Below are 24,670 nucleotides of genomic sequence, written 5' to 3' on the forward strand. Positions count from 1 at the left end.
TTGCGTGCTATGAGCAAAGCTGAAACTCTATCTGATTTTCCCAACCAACACCAACCAGTGGTCTTTAATCTTTGTTTCTAGCAGCTGGTAGCTTCGGCCCCTGAGTCACTGAGTACAGCATGTACCAAGAGATAGTTTAGCAGCTAAATGCAAAGGGGCTATGTCCTGTAAGTTGGTCTGGAGGAGGGGCCTTGGGATATCCTAAGGGTATCTGTATGTAATTTGGTTTTTTATCATTTATTGGGATCATTTAGCATGAAATACACAGTTATTGATTGACTGATTGATTTCCTAGTCTAGATTCAGGGGTGCTCCAGTGAAGGGAGAATGACATTAGGAATAGTTGTATCTGCTTGTGTTTAGAAGAGACTGGAGTCCAACTCTGGCTCTATCTCCCACAAGACTGCTGTCCCCAGGCTGAGCGAGTCCCTGGTGCATCCCTATTGATCTGGAGGTTAGGAAGGCAGATACAGTGGACCTGGCACCAGGGAACCAGGCTTGCTCATCCCTGTGTGAAGGCTGTGCCAGAATCCGTAGAAACTCTGCAGCAGGTCATTGGCCATTTGCTAAGCCCAAAGCGTGTCCTTGATTCCTGCCTTTACAGCTTCTCAGCCTAGAACTGGCCTGGGTGGACCAAGATGGCAGTTAAGTAGTTCTGACAAACGGAAGTCACTGCTTTCCTTGAGTAAATTGTTTCTCAGATGTCTCAGCTCTCTGTGCTGTGATGCTTGGGCTGGGTCACAACCCACCCTTCACTTCTCCATCCTTGTTCCTTCTGAGCTGTTTAGAGACATGTGATACAGATGGAAACAAAATGTGGCCAGAGTGGGGGTGGAAGATTACCATTCCTCTGCCTATTAATTAGGTATAATGTAAGGATCCCATCACCAGGAAACTACCTGCTCTTTTTAGTTTTCTCATCCTCTCCCCACCTCCGTTTTTTCATAACATGTGGGTTGGCCATCATGACCATGTAGAAATCATAATGAAAGAAACATGTTTATTGCTCATGATCTGTTACTCAGATGGCACATCTAGTTCTCCCAGGACATGGAGGCCCTTTTGTTGGCGTGAGCATAAAGCTACTTTGAACATCCAAGTCAGCGTTGCCAGCAGTCCACCCATGCTAGGACATGAATGCTATGTGTCAGTCTTGGGCAGCTCCTTCCCTAGCTTTCTGCAGTAGCCAGGTTTCTCCCAAGGACCAAAGGGCAGTTGATAATCTAGCACCAGCGTCTAGCTCGTCTGCAAGTATCAATAAATCTTGTTGAGCCTATTTTGTGCCCAGACCTCTGTAAAGCTACTTAGGATAAACCAGAAGAGCAGAATTCTTGCCCTTCCTGAATTTACACTCAGGCTAAGAAGGGTAGACTGGGCATGGGCAGAGCTGCATGAGACTTGCAGCTCGTGTCTTCAGAATCAGTATAAACTGAATATCTGGTCACATCCATCAGATGGAAGTAATGAGAAAAGAGAGGTAGAGAAAGTACGAGTTAGGCAGGTGCTAGGGAAGATCTAGGTGGATGGGACAAGGAAGTCCAATTAATCCAACATAGACTGGCACAGCCTACTGACATGTGTGCTGTAGGGAAATTGCTGGGTTAGGGAAGGAAATTAACCAACCTTTAAAGCCAAGAAATTCTATATATTTATAGAATATAGAAAAATCTATATTCCATTCTGGGCATAGATATTAAAAACAAAACATTATCCAGACACAAATCTACTTTCATGTACATTAAATACAGGTAAATTATAATTCTGAATATAAAATGCTAAATTATGAGGAGACTAGATGACCTTGGCGGTGGTGACGACTTTTCTCATACAGCCCCAGAGGCGTGATATGTGAAGGAAAACATTGTTGTTTCAACTTCCTTTAAACTAAAACATATATATATATATATATATATATATATATATATATATATGCACACATATTTTTTTTAAAAAAGCTAAGAGAACAAAGGAATAAATTACAAAGTAGGAACAATTTGCAAAACATGTATCTGATAAAGAACTGGTATCCAAGACACACAAAGATGTCATAAAACTCAAGAGTAAGTAAACAGCAAACACAGCTAAAATATGGGCAAGAAATCCGAAAAGATACCTCCCCAAAGACGAATAGTCAGATAGCTAATAAGCAAATGGAAAAATGATTCCATCATATGTTACAGGGAGATGAAAGCCAAAGATACTGCGCTGTCCACACAGCCAGCATCCCAGAACAAACACTGTAAGTGAGGATGGCAGAGGCGGCAGCTTCCACTTGCTGCTGGTAGGAACCCAGGGTAGCATGTTCACTTGGGGAGAAACCTCGTGTCTCTTAGAAAATTAAGCGCCCTTTACCATATGGCCACAGTTCGGCTTCTTGGTGTTTTACCAAGCTAGATGAAAACTTACAGACACAAACATCCACCGGGATTTCTAACAGCCTGATTCACAATTGCCAGAGCTTGGAAGCAATGAGGAGATCTGTCAGGAGATGTTAGTGGATAGATTGTGTGGCACCTCTGCCCTGTGAACGATCATTCAACAATCAAATGATATGAGCTGGAGCCTGAGAAATGGCTCAGTGGGTGAGGGTGCTTACTCCCAGGTCTGATGGTGTGAGTCCTGAGCTAGGAACCCACAGAGTAGAAAAGAGAGAGCCAACCCTGTGAAGGTGTCCTTACCAGCATGCATATGTGCAAAAGTACAGTACATAAAAATGAATAAATAAATAAATGTAAAAAACAGCCTTATGATAAAGTCACCGGAACCTTAAACACATATTGCTCTGCTAAAGAAACTAGTCTGGGAAGACTTCAAAAGTGTGACACCAAATATATGACTTCCTGAAAAATACAGAACAATGGAGTCAGTCATAATGATTAGTGCCTGCCAGAGATACAGGGAGCAGGATGCTCTAGTTTCAGGGCACTGACACTATCTGATACAGCACCTCAGTGGTGGACACAAGATACATTGTATTTGTTCAAGTCAGTAAAACCTGTCAACACAAAGGGTGAATCCTAAAGGAAACCAGGGGTGTTAATTAGTAATACTGTATCAGTGTTGCTTCATCCATCAGAGCAAGGACACTACACCAAGATGTTAAAAACTGGAGAAACCTAGGGAGTAAGGAAGAGAAGAAATCACAGGTCTACTTGTGAGTTTTCTGTAAGTCCCACACCTCTCTTAAAAAAAAAATCCATTAACGTATACATTTTTAAAGTACAAATTTTCAACTTGTTTTCAAAAGAAAGACTGTCTACATGTAGCCCATATTAAACCTGACAGGAAATGGCCTGCTTCACTCCTTACCCCTCTGTCAGCCTTTGATAGAATAAATGAGGGCCAGGATCTTTGCTGCCCTTCTTAAAAGCTCAGAGTCCAGACTCTGGCATGCTAGGTGCCCCTTAGCATGTGATAAAATCAGCTCAGAATGATTTCCAGGCCCTGGCCAAGATGTCTTGTAGCTCTCTATGTCACGCTCCTGGGAGCCAGCTATCGTGCACACCAGTGGGTCTAACCTTGGACATGACAGCCTATCTCAGAAAGAAGACCAGTGTCTCATCCAACCCCATCCCTGGCCACCAGTCATTTGAATCCAGGCACATGAATTAGTCCAGGCAAGACCTATAGCAAAGCTGCCTGTAGGTTTGTGATGACTCATGTGTCACGGTTGTATTAAACCATTATGTTTAAGAGTGATTTAATAAACAGCAGTAGTTAACTAATGCAAGGCCTGTATGGTTTTATCACCTAGTGCTGTGTGGAGCTGAGACACATGGCGAGATAGAAACAAGTGGAAACATTCTAGCTTGTAGCAGGGCCCCGTGTCTCAGATTTTAGAATCCTTTAAAGAAAATATCCCATAATGAGATTCTAAGACATTAAGAAACAAAATAAGATCTGGGGCTAACAATTGAAGCCAATAAGGAGGATGATTCAGCCACTGAAATGGAAAATAGGAAGCCTTAGGTTTCACTCCGGCACCAACATAGATTGGCCCAAAGCCCTGAACATGCTTACCCTTAATTCTGGGGCCTTGTAGAGAAATGGCACCAGTACACATCCAAGAATGCAGGTTACTCCCAAAGGAAAGCCACATCCTTCCACAGTGATCAAGAGAGCTGGTATCTGCCCAGGGCCTGTAAGAAGACAGTGACATGTTTAAAGGGAAGCGAGCAAATATTGAATAAAGTAGTACACACAAATTAATGCCCCGAGTTAGAAACCCCTGGGCTCGTGCTTCCTTCAGACTGCTCAGGCAGAGGGAGAAGGGGAAGACTGAAAAGGCCTTCAGGCTGCTCTAGGCATTTTGGCCATCTAAGTGGTCCTTACTCCCTTCCCCCAAAATAACTCACTGGCCAGTAACCTCACAAGTAAGTTCCTTTTTTTTTCATCTTTCCTCGTAACACACGTTTACATATGCTTTTCCTAATTATTTCCATTGGCCTAAAAGATGTGCACATTCTAAACACTTAACAGAGTCCGTCTGCCAGAGTCAGCTGACCTCATGTACTAGGGCCAGCAAGCCATGGGCCAGGGACCTCTAGAGAGGATCCTGTAGCCTGCTTCTGGGTAGACTGTCTTCTCAGAAGCACTCCAGGCTTTCCTGCCTTCTGCTCCTCTGTGGGAGGAGGCTTGCTGGGGAGATACCTTAACGCTTGTACTTAGCGTCTGTTCATTTGGCCAACCATACCTTCAGCCAACATCAGTTTGAATACCCACTGTGGGCAGGTTTTCTTAGTTGTGACAATACAGTCATTTACAAACAGAGGGTTAAGAAGACATTCCCTGCCCCTCTGCAAGAACAGCAGAGTGTGTTTACCCTGCACCAGGTGCTGGGTTCAATACCAGTGTACCCCTCCCCTGAAATAAAAAGCACAGCCATTTCTGATTCTGTGGGCTTTACATTCCACAGGAAATAAATAGAGACAGGAAAAAAAAATAAATGAGTTCTGTGAAGAAAACCCACAGAGAGTAAAGGAGACAGGTTTGAAGGACAAGAGGAAAGTGACTTTGTCTCTCTCTCTCTCTTTCTGAGTTTCTACATCTGAAAAATAAAGTGACTTTACCCTCACGGAAAGATGGTGTGAATGTTAGCAAGATTGATCTTCATATTGAATTCCTACCTTCCTACATGAATATGTTGATGTTAATATTATTCTGGAGCCTCTGCACACACAGCCTGTTCTCTCTGTTCCTGCAGTCCTGATACACACTTTAGTTTCATCTCTCACTGTTTTGCTCTCCATACCCCAGCAACCCCCTGTTTAGAATCTGATCCTGTAGGCCTTAAACCAAGGCCTTGGATAGACACTCTTTTTCCTGGAAAAAAAAATTAAAATCTTCCAAATCCCATGGGCTACCCAGTGAGCGTGTGCATAACTGCTGTTAGTTGAGACCAAATGATTCACAAAATGAATCACAGGCATTAGACAAGTGTTCGTCAATGGTGTTTTGGTTTTTTTTCCTCAATGTTGTTGTATGCCAGGATAGTTACACTGGAATGGACAATTGTGGTTTTCCCAAAGTGTTATTGTTATCTACATTTTGGATTGTGGACTTTGGAGAGAGGAATTTTCCTCTGGCTGCACTGGCCTTTGGTAGAGAAAGATCTCGCTGTTAGATTGAAGACCCTACCCCTTGCCTATGTGCGGGCAGGAAGTGTCTCTGCAGAGTTCTGCCTGCAAAAAATGGGCAATGACTTGCACACAGAGCAGCCTTTTCCTGGTGACTCCCACTCATGCATGCCCTGCTCTATCTGGGACCTGTCTGAAACTTTCCTCTGCTTCCGTGAGCTCCTGGGGCTGCAAAGGCTGCACCCCCTTGAGTGAATGGTCAGATGATCTTGGCATGGCGAGAGAAGGTTACAGGTGTGGCCTATTGCCTTTTTACAAAGCATCTTTTCTCCTATCTCCTCTTTCCATTTTCCTACACAAGACCTCACCCCCTAATTGGAAATCCTGCTGAGCTTCCCTTGTTTAGGGTGTACCCCCCTGCCTGATTGGACCCATCTGAATTTTATGGGTAAATATCTTCGGTTATTAGCTGGTCATCATTTCTATAATATAAAGATGGCTCGAGGCAGCCATCACACTTGGTGACGCAGCAGCATTTCTTTCCCATACTCCAGGGCAGTCAGCAACATTTGAGTCCCTACAGCCTATCAGCAGAGGGGCGTGGGAGGGGCTAGTGGGCACTGGGAGGGTGCCCACCACATCCCTGGTTTCCAGGAATATGAGAAACAGAATGGAAAAACGCTTCACCTCACACATACTCTTTTCTTTTCCCTGTTACAAACTAAAATATATAAAGTATCTGAGTCTTTTCTGTAGACTTACTAATCTGATTCAGTCATCTAAAATAATTTCCCAAATTTGCCTTGACAGTACAGTGCATGCTTCAAGCATCAGGGTTTATAATTAAGAGTCTGAATGAATGGATTTTATCTGAGTTAGCTGTCCTCGGATGCCTTCTGGCACTCTATTTTGTGGGTATGTGGGTGTTCAGAATCTGGAGAAAAGAATGGTCCTGGCTCTCAGCACTTTTGTACCCCTGGGGGAACTTTGAAGGAATTCTGCTGTGCCTTTTTTTTTTCTCCTCACTTAAGGTTAATTTGGAATAATTTTTTCCCATCATATATATAATGGAGATGTCTTAAGTAGTTTCAGTCTACCTTGTATAAACTAAATACATTAAAGTTCTTTCTAAAAAGAAATTCCAAGGCAGATGCTTCCTTGGACAGAGTATCAGGCCCAGGATCTTGTTTCCATCCCCTTCCCTGTGTTAAGGAGCTCTGCAGGATCTTCCGGAGGCTTCCTTTGATCTCATACAAGTCTCCTGGAACAGTCTTAGCTCTGCGCAGAGGCCCACCTTCACAGGCACCTACCCCAGACCTCTCTGCTGAAGGTACCCAGCAGTCTCTGTTTTTCTAAATCTCAGAGGTATCTCAGACCTTCCTAGACTCTTGAGAATCACCATGTGCAGTAACAGAGGGCAAGAGGTTACCCGACTTACATGAAAATAAAATCATGGTTTAGCTCATTGCAAAGCTCTTGGTGCTAAGCCTGAATCATCCCTACACTGGCACATTGCCTGTACAGGGTTGACAGTAATGGACTTTGTAAAGCCTTGTGCCCTGGCTGAAGTCAGTACACCTTGTGTGGTAAAGGGAGGGCTGGATGGCTTTCAGAGGAACTTTATTTGGTCATCAATGCAGCATTTTCTGTCTCCCTAAGGACGCCTAGCCATCCAGGTTCAAATGAATGCTTCTTGACCATAGAGAGGGTGGATGAATCTAAGCAGATCCAGTTCTCTTCACTGATCCTTCACTGTGTGTGACATGGCATTCTGGTATTGACAGAACAGTTCTCATAGTATGCAATTCTAAAAAAGGTAGCCCTCAGTAACCATGGACAGAAAATCTGAGAGCCAATGTTTCCCAAATTGCAGGAAAGGGTAGAGAATGAAGGAACGGAGTAGCTTCTGTCTACTCAGAGGTCAAGCCTCTGCTCTGCCATTTTCTGACTGCAAAGTTGGGCACATTATTTACTGTTTCTGACTTAAACTTTGTCTGTGATCTGATAATGGATAATGCCTACCTTCAGCCAGGCCTGGGGACACACACCTTTAATCCCGTCAATGGAGAAGCAGAGGCAGATGGAGATCTGGGAGTTCAAGGCCAGCCTGGTCTATATAATGAGTTCAAGGTCAGCCTGACCTGTATAGAAAGTCCCTGTTTCAAACAAACAAAAAGAATACCTGTATTCAAGGTAGATTCAGATAAGGGATAAGTCTATCATAACAATAAATTCCATGGTTCAAAGTAAGCAGTCATTACATATCAGTTGCTGGTATAATTCATAGCATGTGAGCCACAAGGGATAATATCTGTGGCAGTCTGATGGTCCCAGATTATATTACCTAGTGACATTGTACATCATAGGTGGCATCACTTAGCAGTATATTTCTCAGAACATGTCCATGTTGACAAGTAATATGACAAGCAACACATGCGTTCTTGATTTTGTAGTTTTGATTTTTTGAGGCAGGATCTGCTGCTGCCCAGGATGACATTAAGTTCTGTATCTCCATAGCTGTGATTATCTTCATCCTCCTGTTTCCCAAGTGCTGGGATGGTAGGCGTCCACCACCACTGCCAGTCTGATGTTTTGAACCTCGCCCTTTGCCTTTGTCAACAGTTTTCAAGCATTGATTTGCTCAGTAGTGACAGGTGCATGCCCTCACTCTGATGTGACACAAAGAAGCCCAGACTAAAAATGTTGAGACAACTTTAAAAGTGAAATGAAATAGCTAATACCAGATTAAATGTAAATAATAAAGTACAGTGGAATCCATAGAAACACGCCATTACAAGATAGGCTTTAAGGTATTTGTACAAAGTCAGCCAACAGATGTATGTGTTTCCCCAGAGGAGCCTTGTCAAGCCACCTACCATGTTGTTTCTCTGGGTAGAGCCAACTGGAACTACACTAATTAGGTTAGAAACTAATTGCAGTCTCAAGTCTTCACCAGGGAATAATTTAGCCTCAGGAATTCCTCTGCAGCTTCTGACTCTGTGTTAATTTAACTGCCATTATGGCAAAAAGCAAAACAATTTGTAAAGAAAAAGCATTCTCAACTGTAGGGTCTTAGTCATTAACTCATTCGCTTCTCTTCCAGTGCTTCCCAGCTCCCTTCACAAGGAAGCAGGGTGCTTCCCACAGACATTGACTCCAAGGTACCACAAATTCTCTTTATAAATTGAAGGCAGATGGTGGCTCCATGGATATTGTCAAAAATGCTTGCAAGAGGGATAAAATGGTTGCGTTAAATAGGACCCTATTGCTTCTACTTGCCCTTTGTACAAATCGTGTCTTCAGGGAAAACAGATGATATCATCCACAGAGAGAGAAAGGTAGAGGTGTCTGTCCAAGGAAGTGTTTGCAGTTCTAAGAAGAGATATCGATATAATTAAAGCAGCACAATTCAGGGACAGGTTCTTTATAATGGCGTTACTACAGAAGAGTCACATTAGATAGTACAGAGCATAGTGACCACCAACCAGTCACCACCCTGGGGCTGAGGGGACAGGATGGACAGCAGTACCTGTGATGGTTAGTACTGATGATCAACCTGACAAGATCTAGAACAGCCTAGAAGACACACATCCAGGTACTGTCTGTAAGATGTTATGTAGTTTAGGTTAATTGAGATGGGAAGATCCACCCTGGGTGTGGGAGGAGAGGTCATTGTATAGGCTGGGATCTGTTTGGATGAGAAGGAGAAACTTAATTGAGTGTTCATATAATCATTCTCTGCTTCCAAACTCAGATGTAATAACACCAGCTGCCTCAGGCTCCTGCCTCCATGATTCAATAGACAGAATTGAATCCCCTGCTACAATAGACAGACTGTATAATCAAATTGTGAGCTAGAGTAAACCCTCCCTCCTTCCCTTCTTCCCATCTACCTTCCTTCCTCTTACATACTACCCTATCTTCCTCCTTCCTCATCTCCCCCCTCCCTCCTTCCCTTCTTCCCATCTACCTTCCTTCCTCTTACATACTACCCTATCTTCCTCCTTCCTCATCTCCCCCCTCCCACCTTCTCTTTTTCTCTCCCTCTCTCCCTTCTTTTCATTTCTTTTGTTGGATATTTTGTTACTTCAGTGCAACAGACAACTAATACAGTATCAGAGCCCAGAAGTGGAGAAAGTTAGATAGAGCCTCAAAAGGGACAGAGACCTATGTCAAGGGACACAGCAAAAAGAAAATTACTTCAAGGAACCAGAATACATGGCTGGGCACTGTTCTTCCTCTCCTGATAGTCTTCCAGGGGACCTTACTGGTAAACACAGGAAGCCAGAGGGTCCTAAGCTCTACTGCTGAGATGGATCCATGCTGCTTGCTCCCAGGGAAGACTGCAAAATGGAGAAGGTATCTGGAGTGGTGACTCACACCATCAGCATGGTTGTACAAACAGCAAGAACGCCAGCAATGAAAGGTGCCAGTACACCAAGGGGTAGAAACATAGCCAGTGAAGGACAGGGAGTCAGTGCTCGTTGTGTGTAGCCTGCAGAGGTACTCAGGGAGAAGGAGGTACAGAACCAGATGGCTGTGGCTTATAAGCCATCCTCCTAACAGCATCACCTTAGAATCCTTAGATGAAAGGATAACCAACACGGACAGTCTGGCCCTGTGCCACAGTTAGTCGGTCCATTAACTGATGTGGGTGGGTCTTACGTGATTTTGATATACACCTAGATTTGAAAGCAATTCACAAACACTATGTACTATGACTTAGGCAAGAGCCCACGGGTACAGACATACACAGGTATATGTACACGTCTGAAAATTTTCTGGGAAGATACAGGGGAATGGGTCTGTCTGGTTGTCTCAGGAGGAAGAAGATGCAGTGGAAAGAACAGCTTTTCATTTCAACACTCGTACACGGTGAGCAAATTTATTTGTTATATGTGTTGTGTTTGGTCAAAAGCTCAGTTAGAAACAGATAAACTTAGTTTTGAGATTACCTTGCATTCATGCTTGTGAAGCTTGGTGCTATGTCATTATAAGGAATAGCTCTGTTTCACCCTTTAAACTCCGTGAGCGAAGAGACAAGGAAGGGGTTTGAACAGTGTGTCTCGTACCAGAAAGGCATTGTTCTCAGGGTGTTATAAATGAGGTTCAGCCCATCGAGTCATTCTTTCAGGGGCCCTGTAACTTCGCTCTAGGGTGCTAGGTTGGTAAGCAGTGGCTTGGGACAGCACAGGAAATCTGTTATGGGGAAAGCCGAGTGTCCTCTCAGGCAGTTATGTGGAGTGGATTCAGTTTTACCCCTGTTGCAAGGCTGTTTCAGAGTTCATGCTCAGACCGGGAAGCCGGAACTTAGAAAAGTAGAAGGTATATTTCACCGTGGAGCTACTCACGAAGCCCCTCACAAGGCCTAGCCGACACTTCCAGATGCAAGTAGTTCAATTATCTTGAGCTATATATAGCGCTTTCACTCGATCTGTCTTTCCCCATCTAGATCTACCCAATTTCCTCTAAAAACTCCATTTTGAAGTTGAATATATAATGGAGAAAGAGCCTTCACTCCTGACCTTTATGGAGACACCTTAGAGTTACTCAATAATAGTCAGCGGTTGCCCTGGTAACCTCAGACACTCTGCTCACATAGCCTGCATTCATCACCACCTGCCGCCTTCAGCACAGTGAGATCACCTGCTTAGTGTTGATGGGAAGAGGATATTTCAGTGAGGTTTGCATCCTTTCAGCTTCCCTTGTAGGAAGAGAGGCGGTACCGTCTGTGATTACTCACTAAATGGTTTTTGTTTTGCTTCCTTCATGACTAAGGCACTGCCATACAGAGGAAAGCAGCCTAGGTATTGAGCAAATTGGAAAGTCCTGTTCATGATGTCTTGTTGTTCAGCAATGAATTCACAAGCTGAGATGGTCTGTGTGGGTGGAACTTGCAGTCTAGAGTGCAGGGTGATCATAAGTCCATCCTCTCGCCAATTATTGGAGGCATAAGTAGGACCCACTAACTCGTCTACTTTGGCCCAAAGGACCCTGCTTCAAAGTTGGCAAAGCCAACGCTGAGGCAGGAGAAGGGCTTCTTCAGAGGAGCCAGTGAGTTCCACCATCTCTGAGGAAGCTTGTACTGTGTAGCATTCAGAGGCTGTGCCTCACACTGCAGACTCCACAGCAGTAGGAGCCCAGTGTGACTCTGCCTCTGGAGGAGAGGCAGTCCCTCATTTGCACACATCCTCTTTTCCAGTCTTCTTTGACCCCTTGTGTGAAAGTGGAGTTAGAAGAGAGATGTCCTTAGTCATCCCACGGCAGTGCTTACAGTGTTCAGTTGTCATAGTGAAAACAAACTGTCAGGAATCCAGGAAGAACTGTGGGAATCCTGAAGACAACACCCGCTAACGGTGGGGTCCACATGCTGGCGACTGATGCGATTGGCATGATCATCATAACAGGAGTTAGACTTCATATGTCCCCTGGAAGTCTACATTATTTTCTCCCCCCTCCCTCCCTCCTTTTCCTCTCCTTCTACCTCTCCTGTTGACCTCCACCTCCCACCCCCACCCTCAAGTTGCACTTGCTTTCCTTTCATGTTGATATTTCCCTAGAATGCTTATTTTCATCTTGTTCTCCCCCCCCTCCCCCCGGAGAAGGAGCAAGGGTGTTTGCTGATGTCTTCTTACTACATGCTAGAACACTCACTAGTCGAGAATCTGCCAGGTCTGACACACAGTCAGTTCCCAGGAGGTTAGACACTTACTCAGACCCTGTTGCTCAGGTCACTATTTAGGCTTACTCTCATTTTTGTCCATAAGAAAATTCCCAATTAATATGCCTCTTCTTCACAAGCCAGTTTGGCTGTCCCATCCTGAGTTTCAGCATCAATCCACTAGATCCCGTGCCCAGAGCAGCTACCTGTGTGCACTGCGGGCAGTGAAGCTGACTCTGCTTGCTGCTTCTCTTTGCATACCTGCTTGACTTTTCCAGGTTCTTCTTCCGCTTCTAGGAATTTCAGCTGTGTACCAGTTCCAGGGGCAACACAAAGGGAGGCTTAATAAAACCAGCCCTGAGTCGCTCCTTCAAACACAGCCAGCACTGAACCAGAGCAGAGACTTGCTTGGCCGTGACCTGAGTACCCCTGTTGCAATGGCCTGAGCCAGCTTTCCACCTTACTCCCTGTTTTTTTGTTTTGTTTTGTTTTTTATTTTGTTTTGTTGTTGTTGTTATTGTTGTTTGGTTTGCCTCTACAAGCAAGCTCATAGTATAAACCCCCAAACTTGGCACGCCTCCTGAAGGATTAGATCTCTATGTGCAAAAACATTCAGAGAAACCTAAGACCCTCTCCTAGGATCTGAATATGTAATCTATGTATTGGCAGGAGGCAGGGGAGCAGTGTGCACGAGTTCTTTCAGACTCAACTCCTGTTTGTGTGTTGTCTTACGCTTCACTGTGCTCCAGAGTCATGTAGAAGAAACACAACATTGTGAAGTAAATAGGAAAAAGAAAAAGACCAAATCTCTGATCGGTTAAGCTGCCCCTTGTTTTGCCACCTAAGGAGAAGGTGCCACTTCTCTGTGAAGATTGCTTTCCTCTGTGTGTGTCACTATGGGGCTGGCCTGGCTCCACCCAACACACACAAGCCTGAAAGGGTCTGTGCAAAGCTGGGGCTATAACCAGGGCCTCATAGAGCATATGAGCTGAGATACTGGGTGGTGTGGTGGACAAGAGATGGGAAGGGCGCTCAGCTGTTTGTCAGCAAGGAAATTTGGGGAGCAAATACCTAAAAGAAAACTTTATGGGATTTCATATATGTGGTATGCGAGGTGACCGTTCTTCCGGGTCATCACTTAAAATCCACAGTTTTAAGAAAAAAATGATTCCTTGAGGCTGGGAGGATAAGTTACTTGATCCAGTGCTTGCCACACAGCCTGGGGAGGACTTGATTCTACACCCAGAACCTACATAAAATCCCCAACTCAGTGGCTTGTAACTCCACTGCTGGTAAGGCAGCTCAATCGAATCAATGGGGCTTGCTGGCCAGCCAGCCTAGCCTATTCAGAGTGCTCCAGGTCCCAGTGAGAGCCTTTCTCTCAAGAAACAAAATGGAAACAGGTCCTAAGGTGACACCAAGATTGACCTCTGTTCAGTCTGAGATCACACCACACACACACACACACACACACACACAGAGGAAAAGGAAAAAGTGTCTCCTTGCTACCCAGTCTTTCATATTGTTGAGTTTGGGCTCTGGGCTTTCTTTCTGACCAACTGTTTTATGTTATAAAAATCAGGTTACTTAGTCTCATCTCTCCAGTAGAAATGATGATCTGATCCATAAAGTTGTTGTAAGTTTTTATTTAAAACTTTATTTAAGTAGCATGCAGAAAGTCCTCAGCATAGCTTCTATCATGCACATGCTCAATAAAAGTTACTTAGCAAAATTATAGTCACAGTTATTCTTGTAACAGTAACAGAGTCACTGGGTTGACTTTGGGAGGTTTCACTGGAATGTTGAGTCCTACTTCATGACACAGAGACAAAAGGGAGGCCATTTCCTAAGATCATTAACAGCATCCACCAGTATGACTAGAGCAATACCAGTAAGACATCAGGCAACACACAGTTAAGCTCTCTCTGTAGACAGGACTTCCACAATCCCTTCACATCTTGAGTCCTGTTGGATCACTCTTCTGTAGGTCACAGTCAAGGGGTGTGGTTAGGCAGAAAGTGTGTGGCTGGGTCTAGGCTGAGCAGAAACCCCAGGAGGTAGGCCCAGTAGAAAGAAGGCAGGGACCAGAACTTTCTTGCTCCCTATCCCATTCTGTGTCCATTCTCTTCCCGCCGTGCTCTGCTTTCTCAGAACTTTGCACTGTTGGCCCCTATGTGCCCGCAGTGCTATCCCAGAGCTTTACAGTCCTCAGACTTACCCCCGAAGCTTGTGGAGAAAGCTCAGCTTCCTCTGTTTCCAGGAGAAAGAGTCTGGCTGCTTGAGCTCAGCTTCCTGCTGAGACAAGTCACTCTATTGACCAGTGGCTTTGTGGCAGGAGAATTGACAATTTAGTTGCTTTGGGACCTGAGGTGACCTGGGTTACTAAGCTAGTCAGTGGTTTCTGAAGCCAATCTGAGGCTGGGGTTATGGGCACCTCATTCTCACACAGCTCTAACCTGGCTCTGGGCTTTTCCATCACCCAGTGTTCCGGAAGTCCCACTCACATACAAGGGTAGCTGCATTCGCAGAGCAGAAAGGTTATTGCTGATGATGCAAGTTCCAGAAGAACTTTGTGATATGCTATAAAAACCAGTAATAATACGGAGTCCAGATAGAGTGCAATGGGCCCCTTCCACCAGAAGCTCCTTTGATCACAACTGTGTGACCCTCTCTTCTCCTCCTCATGTGATACATTGCATCTGATATATTGTGCTTTGAACATCAGAGAAGTGTGTATTACATCCTAGGAAGTTCTCCATTGGTTTTAGGAGCAGTGATACTTCAGTAATTAAATTTTATTTGTAGAGTTACATGATGGAGAACCTTACTTTTCATTGATGTAAGTTTTCTACAAGAATTCTTTATGATCTAGAATGGTAACTGGGAAACCTCAGCAGACACATGGCTAAGCAAAATCAACCATAGTACTTCTGTGTTCTTATCCTTTTAAAACTAAGGCAGCAGTCATTAGGCTGTCTTGCCTTCCAGCGTGGTGAACAGCCACAGTCCCTACTGCCTAGGGCCATTGATGTCATTCCAGTGTAAAAGAGCAAAGGGCAAGAGACCGCAGGGGCATAAGCAGGAGATAAGATTTTCTCCATTTCTCCTTGACTTATTGAGGGGAGAGGGGAGAGAGGTACACACAGGTACATTCATGTATGTATGAATGTTATATGTATATGTGAGTACACACATACATGGGAGTCAAAGGACAATGGGGTTGGTCAGTCCTTGAGCACCTCCCACTTTTTGTTTAAAAGCTCTGATTGGCTTAGATCATTGCTGTGTAGGTCAGGCTGCGACTTTTCATAGGTTTGCCTGTCTCTCAATGGCAGCATCTCTGGGGCTGCAGTGTGTGTCTGGTGATATTGGGAGGGAAACACAAGTCCTCATCCTTCAAGACAAGCAGTTTACAGACCAAGCTGTATCCTCAGCCCAGTTTTTTGGCTATTTCAACCATGGTCTTGTTACAACCTTCACTGACTTAGAACTTACTGTGCAGATCAGGCTGGCCTTGAATTTGTGGTGTTCTTCCTATGTGTTTTGCAAACCATAAGGTCGCACATTATTGTAGTTCAAGGAGTTTGGTCTTTTCAGAGTGTCACTGTAACTTTTGTTTGTAGATTTTCTTTACTTTTGTATATTGGAGCTTTTTTTGTTTTGTTTTGTTTTTGTTTGTTTTTTGGTTTGGTTTGGTTTGGTTTTTTCGAAACAGGATTTCTCTGTATAGTCCTGGCTGTCCTGCAACTCACTTTGTAGACCAGGCTGGCCTCGAACTCAGAAATCTGCCTGCTTCTGCCCCCCAAGTGCTGGGATTAAAGGCGTGCGCCACCACGCCCGGCTATTTGAGCTTTTTAAAAACAGTGTATGATGCCAGCCAGATATTGAACCCAGGGCCTCACATATGTTCAGTAAGTACTGCAACTAAGGACAGCCCAGCCCAGACTTGATTCTTTCTTCTTTCAGTCATTCAGTATGTAAGTGCATTCAGGAACACTTTATTTTACAATGCTTCCACTTGCAGATAATGCGTTTGCTTTTTTATTTGTTTTGTTTTTCTTTTGTTTTTTTGTTTTTTTTTTTGTTTTTTTTTTTTTTTAGAAATTCAGGGTGTGTGGCCAACCTGTTCACAATTATATCAGCCACCACTGTTGTCCAGTGGCTCATATGATCATTAGCTTGCTTGCTTGCTTGCTTGCTTTCTTTCTTTCTTTCTTTCTTTCTTTTTTTTTTTTACTTTTCTTCTTTAAACTTTTTTTTTATTACGTATTTTCCTCTATTACATTTCCAATGCTATCCCAAAAGTCCCCCATACCCTCCCCCCTCTCCCCTACCCACCCACTCCCACTTTTTGGCCCTGGCATTCCCCTGTACTGGGGCATATAAAGTTTGCAAGTTCAATGGGCCTCTCTTTCCAGTGATGGCCGACTAGGCCATCTTTTAATACATATGCAGCTAGAGTCAAGAGCTCCGGGGTACTGGTTAGTTCATAATGTTGTTGCACCTACAGGGTTGCAGATCTCTTTAGCTCCTTGGATACTTTCTCTAGCTTCTCCATTGGGGGCCCTGTGATCCATCCAATAGCTGACTTTCTATTTCACAGCAGAGTTCTGAACTAAGCTATGTTTTATACAAGAATTGTTTGTGTGTAATAATACTGTTACAGGTTTAATAAGCTACAATGTAGTATAAACAAATACTTTATAAGCACTAGATAACCGAAATTTTTATTAACTTGTCATACTCCAGTTGTCTGGAATAAGATACAAAGCTTATTGGTTACTGTCCTCACTATGGTAACAGGGTGCCCAACAAGAAGCAACTTACAGGAGAAGGGTTTTATTTCAGCTTAACAGTCTTCATGGTGGCAGGAACACAAGGCAGCTAACTGGTCACATTGCATCCGCTGAACAAAGAAGAGAGAGAGAGATGAATGCTGATATTCTGCCAGCTTTCTTCTTTTTATATAGTCTTGAGCCCCACACAGCAGGTGGAATGGTGCCACTCATATTTAGGGTGGGAGTTTCCACCTCAGTTAATGTCATCTAGACTATTCCTTAAAGATATATTCAGAGGTTTATTTCTTAGATGACTCTAGATCTTGTCATGTTTATAATTAATGCTAACCATCAGGCTCCTCTGTGTGTGCTTGTCTGTTAAAGATGAGTTTGATAGGGAGAGAGCCTGTAACAGTGACATGATAACAGAAATATAAAATAACTAAAACCAAGACAGATGGGAAGGTCTAGATTCAGGCAGGACTGTAAGCTAAGATGGTCAAGGAAGACTTTATGACCTAATTTGCACTTGAACTTCTATCTTGAAAGATGGATTAGCTTCAGAAACAGAACAGCAATGGGAGGTTAGGAGGCAAACACACCCCATGGGCGTGCACACGGAGCTGCTCCCAGCTGACTTGGAGCATGTGTCATGCGTATGAAGTGTTATAGTTGCTCTGTTTCTCCTGTCAAGATGATCTTTACTTCCTTAGGCACCAAGTCTGGGAGAGCCTAGTAATACAGTCTTCCCATTCCGGATTTCATGCAGGCTGGATCCTCACAGAACATCTTCTCTCAATTTATCTTATGTAATTGAGTTGCCGGAGATGTTCCCTATTTTCATCACAGTTTTGCTTCACAGTCAAATAGGTCTAACCATCTGGAACTGTTTTATTTTTTTTCAGCCCATATTTTCTCCCACAAAAAGCCTGTTTCTATTTCTAAGTGTCACATAAGGTCCTGTGATACACTCCTTATATTAGTTAACTTTTCTGTGATAACAGCATGACCAAAAGTGACATACAGAAGTTTATTGTGGCTTACACTCCAGAGGATCAGAGTCTGTCGCGGCAGGGAACCATGCAAACAGCAGGCACAGCAGCAGGAGCAGGGAGCTGAGAAACCACATCTTTTGCTAGAAGCACAAAGGAGGAGGGACTAGAAATAGGGCTAGCCTATATCATCTCAAAGCCCACCCCAGAGGTGGGCTTTCTCCATCTAGGCTGTTCCTCCTCCCTAAACAGCACCACCCACTGGGAACCAAGTGTTCAGATATCCAAGTCTATGGAAGACAATTCTCATCCAAAACACCATAGTCCCTAATCCGCTCTGCTCTGAGATTTATATTATAAAAAGCTAACTAAGTATGTCTGAAAAGAAGCTGTCTTGCCCCTTTTATTCCATGTTACTACCTTAAACCAAGCACATCAGAGTGGGTCTGACACCCGAAGCTTTCCCCGGGACTGCTTTCCTTGGATCAGGCTGTCTCAGACCAGCACAGCTCTGAGGCAACTGGAGCAAGCTGGGTTCATCATGGCATCACCAAGGGGAGAGTATAAATAGCCTTACAGAAAAGTCCTGCTTATTTTTACTCTGTAGACAGAATGACTATGTTTAGCCTTCAGTTACTGGGAGAAACCTGCAGAAGTGCACTTGGGTTTTATTTTCATTTCAGTTGCTAACACCCGTTCTCTTTCTCAAACTGTAAGTGAACCACAGAGAGTGTATTCCAGACAGTCAGCTGGAGCTGACACAGTCACAAAGTGCCATGTGCTGGATGAAGTCACAGCCCAGTCCCCTGCTTTATGAATGCCTGCTTTATATATCCAAGATCTTCCTGAGTCCTAAAGATACGGCTATTCCTCACGAGTTTCTGAAGACTGTACAGTCATCTAAACCTGCCTGATGTGGCATAATTTTAAAGTACAGGCAGGTATTATAATCAAGACATTTTGTTCTAGCCTGGGCAAACTTACTAACTAGTATTTCTAGTTGCAATTGACAGAACACCTAATTCGATAACTTAGACTAAAATGGGACTTACTGCCTTGCAGAAGTGCTGAACACAGTAATGGCTGTATTCCAGCATGGCACAGGCGGGGACTTGGGTGTTGTGTTTGGGAACCAGCTCCTGCCGTCTGGCTCAGTTCTCCTCTAGTTTACTCACCTCTTAAATAAGTTTTCTCCCCTTTGATTCCAAGATGATCATTTCCAGCTAAACTTCCACTTAAGTCTAAGTACAAAAGAAATGATGGAGGCTCTCATTCCTATAGTGAGAAGAGCCACGTGGACAAATATTTTACACACATCTCTTAGCTGGTCTGTCATCAGGAGTAAGGTGCTCTTTTGCTCTAGATTTCAGTTGCACATTTGCCCTTGGTCAGGCAGGATGGAGAGGGATGCCATGCCCGGCCTATCGGCTGTGAGAATGGGGAAGGAAAGTGCACCGTTCCACAGTGGGCTCTTCTTACACCTATCTGGTGAAGGACATGTTGCTTTTATAATCCTAGTAAAAATCTGTGACTCCCTTCCACAACCCCTCAGTGTCCCTTGCATATTCTCTGAAAATGTCCCTTTTTTGAGTCCACATGGTTGTTGCATAATATATTTCAAGTTTTATCCTTCAAGAATATGTTTTATAAATTAAGGCAGTGACACCTTTTTAGCCTTGGAATCAGTTGATTATTTAAAGAACAAGTGTCAGGGAGCAGGCTTTTATTACAAAGTACCTATCACAGATGATTAGATAGAACCCATGGAAAACGTGGTGTCCTTAGTCAGGCCACTATTAGTCTTAATGATAGTATTGCCATCTTGGAACTGAATTAATAGAGGAAAAGAATCTGAAAAGGACCTACCCTTCCCTTCAGTAAGAGCCATGGGCTTGTAGTAGCAGTGTCCTGTTGGACTGAGTGGTTCTGGGAACTGAGTGGCAGGCAGATCAGCAGCAGAGTCTTCTGGAGGTCTTCCAGAAACACCAGGACAGCCAAACGCCAGCTTACGAGCTACATGGACATCTAGAACATGTGGTGACATTGTCTAAAACCTTTGAGCATGAATCAGAACTGACTCTCCTACCAGGATCACATTGAGCTGCTGGAAAATTCCAGCTTTGTGGTTGGTGCCTGGTTCATACCTCTGAGAACAGACTTTTCTCTCTGTAGTTGAAACCAAGTCTCCATAGAGAGAATGCTGAAGACTATAAATATATGTTCACTAAGCACCAGTATGTCAGGCACTTTGCATGTTCTTACTTAATCATAATAAACCATGAAGTATTATTTTAATACTCTTTTACTTATAAGGACATAAATACCAAGACATTATATGTGAGAGTACACACTGGGATCAGAACCCGGGCTGTTCAGGCTGTTTGAGTCCAGTATCCCTATCCTTCAGTTAGTGAAGGTCTTGGTGGCTTTCTAGGTTCAAATCCCACTGCCTTACCCCAGCATACCTCAGCCAGCACCTTGATTGCTATGATGAGATGGTTTGGGTAATGACAACGACTGAACTGGGGTATGTAAAGGAAGGCTCTAAAGCAGCCCAGACTTACTCCCTTTCCTCAATCCTCCATTTTCTGGTATCTGCCAGATTCAGACAATGAAGGTATTTGGGGAACCAGCAAGAACATGGAGGATGGGTAGTGAGTAGCAGATGTGTACCTAAGAGCAAGCCAACCAAGCTTGCAATTCAAGAGAAAAGGATGGGGGAGGCAGGAAATAGCCAGACTAAGCAACAACAAAGGACAAAGACTATAAAGGAGGAAATGAGGCATCCAAGGAGGAAAGAGAGTGTGCTGTATGTTTACTGACCATCCCCTGTTGCCAGGCAATAGTCTACAAGTTTTATGTACACCAGCCACTTCATCTTCCTTAGCCCTGCGAAGTGCACACCTGTTATATGAGTAGTCGCATTTTGCTGATGGGAAGACTGCATTTAAGGGGACAGAATGCATTGTCCAAGACTACAGAGCTCGGTGGCAGAGAGAGAATTTGAAGCCAGGCCTGTGTAACCCTACCTACCAAGTCTCGTGGAGTCTTGGGCAAATGTCTCTCCTCGCCATGGTGTGTGGCCCCGGATCCTGAGATTTGACAGGTGTAGACAGCAGATGAGTCCAGCCCTGCCTGTGCAGAGCGACCAGTGCTTCCTCTATCCCAGGGAGGGGAGAGAAAGGAGCACACTGAACAGCACTGTTTCCAAAGTGTGACAGTGAATAGAGCCCAGGGTCCATACTTGGTTGCTCATCTCCCCTGCAGAATGCATTCTCTGCTCTCAAACAAATCACGTTTTCATCCCACTACCTGTCATGAATGAGCACACAGGTGTGTGCATATGCTTGTGTATATCGGGGTGGGGGGGTGGTGACACAAAGATCACCCTCAGATGTCATGTGGTAAGACACTAACAATCTTGTTTTATAGACAGGGTCTTCCACTGGCCAGAAGTTCACCTGGTAAGCCCCTGTAATCTGCCTGTTTCCACTTATCCCCACTGCTGGAATTATAAGCACATGTCTCCATGCTCTTGCCTTTATGTGTGTACTGGGCATCAAGTTCAAACAGCCACACTTGTGCAGAAAGAGCTCTACGATCTGAGCTCCCTCCCCAGCCCACAAACTGTGTTTCTCATGTGCAGGAGACTTCTCTCCCATTTCTCCATCTCTTCCATAAAATAAGTAAAACCTTTCTCTGAAGAACTGACCATCTGTCTGGTGGCCACTGCTTCCTTCCCCATTAAGAAGGCACAGCCTTCTCTCTGCTGTAGGAACCATACTGGGGCCCACTCACCACATTCCCATTTTATGGTAGGCTTGTTATCATATTTATTGGGAATTGAAGTTCATTTCGCTCCCTTTCCTTTCTGTTAGTTCTTGGAATTCAGATGTCCCTGCATCCTCGGGGCTGAACTGAGTTCAGCATGCTTGATAAGGGATGGCTTACTGCATGGGCATCATATATATTTCAAACTCTGCCCATCACATTCACACTCCTCTCTTGCCAGCAAAATCTGGGGCAGCACTTTGAAGATTTGCAGACCTAGTCTAAGTATGGGCATTTGTTTGCTATTTCAAGACTTTGTGTGCTAACAAGTTCTATATGCGTGCGTGTCACTGCCGTGCAGTCGGGTAACATGCGCCGGGTATCTGGTAACAACTACTTTCTGAGCATTGTTGATAACAGCAACAACAACAGCAACAGCAGCAGCAGCAGCAACAGCAAAGTTCAGGAGCATGGGATCTGTTACTCTTTTTAAAGATATACACAACTCAGTAAGTTTAGAATTTTTTTTTTTAAGTGAAGATGAACAGGCTGAGAGAGAAAAGAAATTCAGTGTAAATCTGTCTGAGCCACTTAGCTGCCATGAAGAGAAGGGGGTGGGGTGGGAATATGATGGGATGTACCATTCAATTATCTGTTCAAAGGAAACAGAACAGTCTACTCACTTATCAGTTTGTTATCAGAGGGTCAGCATCCCCCTTACACAGAACTATCTAAGATACAGCCAGGGGGAAACTGAACACCCTTCATCTGGACCCCTTTGCATCCTGAGTCCATCTCCCTGAAGAATTTTCTTGTTTCCCCAAAGAAGTATGGGTGCAAGTCTTTACAGGGACTGAAAGCTTGTGAATGACAAAGCAGTCAAAGTCTTGAATAGCAGTTTGTACAAACAATAAAATGAGGTTTTATGTGTGTGTGTGTGTGTGTGTGTGTGTGTGTGTGTGTATATATATATTTGTTTTTCCTATAGATCATGATTATAAGTGGGGTGTGATGTTAGATAGTGTCAAGAGAAAGCGTGTTGCTTCCTGGTTGTGTGTACTAGGTGGAGGGCAGATTCCTCTTATAAGTGTCATCCCTCTAGTTGCCCAGCCTTGCTTTTGAGAGGAGCTATGCAGTCACTGGTTCTAAGCTGAGTATCAAAGAAGTGATGAAGTGCAGACATCATGTTATTGGGTGAGATAGGATGCCAGAGGCATAAATCTATTACCAAGGACATTTGCCTAACCAGAATCCTTGTTTACATGGGAAGCACTTCACCAAGTACTTCCCAGTTGTCTACAGAGTGCCACCATAACGATAAGAGTCTGGTCTTCAGTGCCTGTGAAGACTTGCACCCAAACTTCTCTGGTGAAATAAGAAAATTCTGCAGGGAGATGGGCTCAGGATGCAGAGGGCTCCAGAGGAAGAATGTTGTTTCTACATGGCTGTATCTTAGAGGGATAGTGCCTGTATGAAGGGGGATGCTGTAGCAGAATAGAAATGCAGAAACATTGATAAGGAGGCAGAATTATTGGGCACCCGGGATCTCTTCATCCAATAGGTGTTCCCAAAACATGGAGTACAGGAAGCAGAGTCAGAAAACTAGACAGTCGCCCCAGACTAGAATTCATAGTAGTTGTATCTGTAGGTAGACCAAATTGCTTCCATCACCAAGCTGGCTTTATTAATAATGGCTAATTTTTTTTCAGCACTAGAGAATGAACCTTGAAATTACTAGGCAGTTGCTTTATTAATGAGTTACATCTTCCAACCAACTTTGCTATTTTAATTTTGCAACAAATTTTCACTAAGTTGGATTTGATATGGACCCAGGATGGACTTTGAACTTAAAGGATGTTTTAATCCTTTGCCCTTAGCTTCCTGTAGTGGTCTTCATGAGAATGGGTCCATATGCTTATGTTTGGTTACCTTGCTAGAAATATTTGAGAAGAATTAGTGATTGTAGCCTTGCTGAAGGAGATGTGTCACTGGGAGCAGGATTTGAAGTCTTAGTAGCCCACTCCACACCCAGTTAGCTATTGGCCTCTTGCTTATGGTTCAGGATATAAGTTCTGAGCTACTTCTCAAGCATCATGTCTGCTTGGCTGAAGCTGTGTCTCCACCATGATGCTCATGAATGCACCCTTCCAAACTGTATGCCCCAAATAAGTTCTTGCGTAAGTTCTCTTAACTTCTGTATAACTTGGTCATGATGTCTTATCATAGTGATAGAAAAATCAATTAAGATACAAGCGTGCACCACCAGACTAGACTAATAATGGTTACTGTTGCCCTGAGCCATTACAAAAGTCACTGCTTTAGTAACTAAAGTCACAGTTGGTATCTACATGACCAAAATACTGCTGGTCTTCCTCTGAGGTTGTTGTGAGAAATATTAAAAAGAATCACTAGCTCCCATGCTATGCCCAGCTACTCTCTGCTCAATGTTCTCGCAGCCTCTAGCTAGCCCCAGTCAGCAGTCTTCCCTTCTCCAGTTTGCCTGCCTCAGTGCCACCTGTACCTTCTCAGCCATAAACCCCCTGTTGTCGGTGGTCCCAAACTCCAGTAACCCAGTAAATCAAAACTCTAGAAGCTTATAATTAATCAGTCAGATTTATATATCAATAAATTCTCAATTCACAAGATGCCCACACAATAATTTCAGAGCCAATTGATAATGATACAGGCTGCCTACCTAGACTAGACAAGTTATTCCAATATTCTATCCTCTTATGATATATACATATCTACCTGTGGCTCTTTAAAGCCACGTGGAATCTGGATCATCTTCCTCTCCTTCTATCTTCCTTTCTTCTGTCCTTCCCTCTGTCCCCATCTCTGAAACTCTTCATTCTGTCTCCCCTTTCTTCATTCTGTCTCCCCTTTCCCTGT

General features: G+C 43.9%; 1 protein-coding gene across 5 annotated transcripts in view; it reads left to right on the forward strand.

Annotated features, from left to right (window-relative positions):
• Nucleotides 1–24,670, forward strand: part of Arhgap26 (Rho GTPase activating protein 26) — a 386,814-nt gene that overhangs the window by 315,928 nt on the left and 46,216 nt on the right. The gene's annotated exons all lie outside the window — the stretch shown is intronic.

The sequence above is a fragment of the Mus caroli genome, unplaced genomic scaffold (assembly GCF_978045245.1).
Source record: "Mus caroli unplaced genomic scaffold, Mus_caroli_1 scaffold_19, whole genome shotgun sequence".
NCBI lineage: Eukaryota > Metazoa > Chordata > Mammalia > Rodentia > Muridae > Mus > Mus caroli.